We start from the raw sequence: 5,013 nt of genomic DNA on the forward strand, positions 1-5,013 counted from the left end.
TTCACATTACATAGGCTATACTTGAAATATGACTTATTTTGGTCTTTTTGTTCTCCTTTTATGATTGGGAGTAAAATATACATTTCACTTTCTAAAAGTAAAACATGACTATGTACATTAAGAAAGCAATGTTATGCGTTCCTGAACACATATCCATCAGTACCTGCGCCTGTTAATAATAACTTTAATTGTCATACACATGAATCCGCTTGTCCCATGATTAAACAAGACAATTTAACTTGTGCTTAACAGCCACTGCAGCTAAAAGTGTCATGTTTAGTTAAAATGTTTTTTGTTTAATGTAATAGTAGCACAAGTGGAGAAGAGTCATAAAGTCAGCAAACCGAATCAGTAATGTCCATTATGCAGCAAATATGTACCTAAAGTTGGCTACCATTAGCCACCATAGGCTACCAGACCAAGTAAGTTATATCAGCAAAGTTTTCAAATACCCCTGAGTGTGTTGAGTTTTACTGTTGAATTCTGCTGTGGAATTTTTTTAAAGTACAGTCTCACATTAAGTGTGCATTATCATCTTCAAACTTACTCTGGTGCATCTGCACATTGTACCTAACTTTGGTACATCTTTTGTTTTGGACCCAATGGACCCTGATTCCTCTAGCGGTGAGAATATGTTTGAGTGTGCAATGTAGCAAAGCTTTACAATAATGAAGGGATAGGGGTTATGTAAAGTGTGTTTGCTGACTGTGTTTGGTGCTAGGACACGCTCCACCCTACACCACCAGAGTCCTTTATTGTGGTGGGACATTAGATTATTCCTTCATTTGGACTATGCCTCACATTTCATTTGCTCCATGACACAACAGTGTTTCTGTGCAGCAGGTTTAGGGCAGAGTTGGCACTTAAAACCACTACTTGCTCAGTAGTGGTTTGCATTTTTGTGTAGTTAATGCACTGATTGTGTGTGAGGCACCCAGCAGTGTGCTCTGCGGTACATCACCTCCTCGTGAAGCCACAGTAAAGCATGAGATTATAGGCAGGGCTCAGATCTCACACGATGACGGTAAAGAGCAGCTACATGTAGTTTAGCTGCAAGAACAACAGAGCACAGGGAGGTCCACTACTGTTCTGGCAGACTCACTGTGAAAATGTGTCCAAATTTGGTCTTATTCCACAATGGAAGTGAGTAGGTTATGAAAGAGAAGGTCACAAGTGTGCATTGAGACCAGCTGAGACCTGACTTCAACACTTTCATCATCAGGAATAATAATAATAATAATCTTTATTTGTAGAGCACTTTTCAAAAACAAGTTACAAAGTGCTTTAACAAGTGTAAAGACAATAATACCCAAAAGACAATAATACAAAAACAATACAAGATAAAAGCATGAAAACATTGAAAAGACTAAAATACACGTTTAAGATAAATATAAAATTAGTAAAATAGAATAAAATAAAAGGGATAAAATAAAGTCAAATAAGATCGGAAAGGCTCTCCTATAAAAGTATGTTTTAAGAAGGGACTTAAAAGAGTTCACTGACTCAGCCGACCTGATTTCCTCGGGCAGGCTGTTCCAGAGCCTCGGGGCCCTGACAGCAGACGCTCTGTCCCCTTTAGTTTTCAGTCGAGACTCTGGAACAGACAGCAGACCTCTGCCCGAGGATCTCAAGGTACGTGCTGGTGTGTATGGGACTAAAAGGTCAGAAATATAACAAGGCGAGAGGCCATGAAGAGCTTTCAAAGTGATCAATAGAATGTTAAAGTCAATTCTAAAACATACTGAGAGCCAGTGTAATGAAGGTAAAATAGGAGTAATGTGGTCATATTTCTTTGTTCTGGTTAAAAGCCTGGCAGCTGAGTTCTGGACAGTCTGGAGTCGATCAATAGATTTTTGGGTTAAACAGGTGAAAAGGCTGTTGCAATAATCCAGGCGTGATGAGATGAAGGCGTGTAAAATGGTCTCGGTGTCCTTAAAATTTAACAGATTGAATTTTTGCTATATTTCTAAGTTGATAAAAACATGATTGAACAAGCTTTGTGGTGTGCTGCTCGAAATTTAAATTACTATCAAACCAAACACCAAAATTCTTTGCAACAGGCTTAATGTGATTACTAGGGCCATCTGCTGGGACCCAATGACCAGGATATCCGTTTTGTCTGAGTTAAGCTGGAGGAAATTATTTGATTTCCATTTTTTAAACTTCACAAAGGCAGTCGGTAAGTGAACTCAGCATTCCAGGGTCTGTGGATCTGACGGGCAAGTACATTTATGTGTCATCAGCATAAATATGAAAAGAAATGCCATGTTTATGGTTAATATGTCCAAAGGAAAGCAGATATAAGGAAAACAAAATTGGTCCTAAGACCGACCCCTGAGGCACACCATATTTAACTGGACAGAACGAAGAAACAGTTGTTTAAAGACACGCAAAACTTCCTATTTGACAGGTAGTATGAACCCCTTTCTAGGGCAGTACCAGAGATCCCCACCCAGTGCCTCAGTCTGTCTAACATGATTTTGTGATCAATGGTGTCAAAAGCAGCGCTGAGGTCCAGGAGTACCAGGACTGAGCACATGCCTTCATCAGCAGACATTAAAAATGTCATTGGTGACTTTAAGCAGGGCAGTCTCAGTGCTGTGGTACTTCCTGAAACCAGACTGAAACTTTTCAAATAATTTGTTATTTTCCAGTACAGTGAGCAGCTGTTTGGACACAATTCTTTCTAGAATCTTTGCAATAAAAGGCAGTTTTGAAATTGGTCTAAAATTTTGTGGGAGGGAGGGATCTAAACCAGGTTTCTTTAAAAGTGGGTTCACGCAAGCCGTTTTAAAATAATCAGGGACACTACCAGTAGATAGGGAGCTGTTGAAAATAGAGATCAAATGGGGCCCAACAGAATCTATTACTTTCAGTAAAAACTTTGTAGGTATTACATCAAGTGGGCTGGAGGACACTCGTTTGTGATAGTGTTTTTAAAAGCTCAAACAAGTCGATGGGATAAAACTGGTTAAAACTCTCTTGTTGCTGGTGAGGGACCTCTGAGTTAGAGGCCGCAGGGGTAATAGAGGCTCTGATTGACACCACCTTATTGGTAAAATAAGATAAAAACAATTCAGTCATCATTACTTCCAGCTGAGGCACAAGGAGGGGTTGGGTTTACCAGCTGATCCACAGTCTTAAACAGAAACCTGGGATTGTGTTTATGTGTAGTAATGAGTTCAGAAAAATAGTGTGTTCTCGCATCCTTAACCATTTTATTGTAGTTAATTAATAAATCCTTCAGACTGAGGTAATGGACTTGGAGACTGGATTTTTTCCATCTGTGCTCTGCTTTCCTGCATTCCATTTTTAGGCTGCGAATGCTGTCATTTATCCAGGGTTGCTTACTAGCTTTAGACGTAGGCCTAACCTTTAGAGGAGCAGTAATATTTAGTGACGACAAGCAGATATGATTGAAGTGATCGACCAGATTGTTGGTGTTGGAATCAGACAGGTGTTGGCTTTGGCTCTGAAAGAATGCGCAAAACTTTGAAACACTTTGTAGTGAACAACGGTGTGGATTTGTGCATTTTATATTGAATAAATTAGGAGCTACACTAAATTCCTTTCTCCTCCCCAGAGAAGAAGGGGAGGGGTGCTAGCCCGACCATAAAACTGGCACCTTTTTGATCCCGAAGCTGATAACGTGGGGCCTGACTTTTAAACTGACAAGGGACACGAACCAGCCATTAGCATTTCCCTGAACAGCCTATCAAAACTGCCCCCCCCACACACACACGTTTCCGTGGCAACTGACTTTGCTCTATGTTTATTAACCCATCAAAGGGATACTCCTTGTCTCACCTAAGTGTGACATAATCCAGGACAGCCGAACTTTCAATGTAAAAGGGACTGCAGTCTCCAAAACTCAAAGAATTTAATTAAGTTTAATTAAATCTTTAGTTACCTGATTACTTTTGCCTCTATTTGAGTAGTTATGTTAACGGTTGTTGCTATCCGTTGTTATTAGTGCTGAAAAGAAAGTTACTTGTGCAGTGTTTTTATTTTCAGCAAGACACCCCTTCATCTAATGTAATCCAAGCTTTCCTCATGTAACCTGAGCTCCCCCAAGTGGACGAAATAAGTATTACATGCCCTCGTTGGAAATGCCGATAAATGTATAAATATCCTGTTACCAAATGCCTAGAACAGTACAATCGTTTGACCGTTGAGGTTCGATTGTGGAAAATATTTGATTATAATACGCGCAAATAGATAAACATTAAGTTTACGCCGCAACCATAGATTCTGGACGCTTTGTGCCTTTAAGCTTGAAGTTCGATCTGCCTTCAGTTTGTTTTATTTTCTTTATTTCTTTTGTTTGTTAAAGTTATCAGTCCGTTAAGTTACACTGGACTAATTCAGGAACGACCAAGTTCCATTTTAAGCCTTTTTCGTCGAGTCAACTTCACCGAGGTCAGACCAAGCCACGTGGTCTCGCCAGCTACAACGAAGGAAACCTGAAAACAGCCGAATTACCAGACGGAGGAGGCGTTTTGAATCAGACACGGAGAACCCCGAGAATCCCTAGCAAAAAGCCAGGATCGGCAGCTAGCGTGGGACCCGTGCAACAGGCCAAAAGCAGGCTGTTGACAAGCAGTAAGACTTAACACACGTTCTGTGATCAGATGTCCATTTTAACTCCTAAATTATAGCATTAGTTTACTTTCATTAGCTCTTCTATGCCGTATGAGTCAAATGCTTCCCACAATCGAACCTCCAGGCTCATTGTACAGCAAATGTTTGTTTCCTGTATCCAACCATCTTCTTATCACCTTAGTTAGAGAATAAATTCACTGTAATATAATCAAGAGCTGTGTGTGTTGCCTATTTCTACGTCCCTGCCGAGAGAATTGACCCTTTAGATATGAGACTGACTGACTGATTTAAGATAATTGAGCGATTATTAACTAACTGATCACTAGTAATAATTGTATAATTATTAAAACTACCTAGAGGTCCGGAGACTCTAGGATTATAACAACTCCGGTGGTGCCCTGAAACGAGGAA

Source organism: Micropterus salmoides, unplaced genomic scaffold (assembly GCF_014851395.1).
Source record: "Micropterus salmoides isolate LMB-PRFRI ecotype aquatic unplaced genomic scaffold, ASM1485139v1 Ms_hic_scaffold_12, whole genome shotgun sequence".
Lineage (NCBI taxonomy): Eukaryota > Metazoa > Chordata > Actinopteri > Centrarchiformes > Centrarchidae > Micropterus > Micropterus salmoides.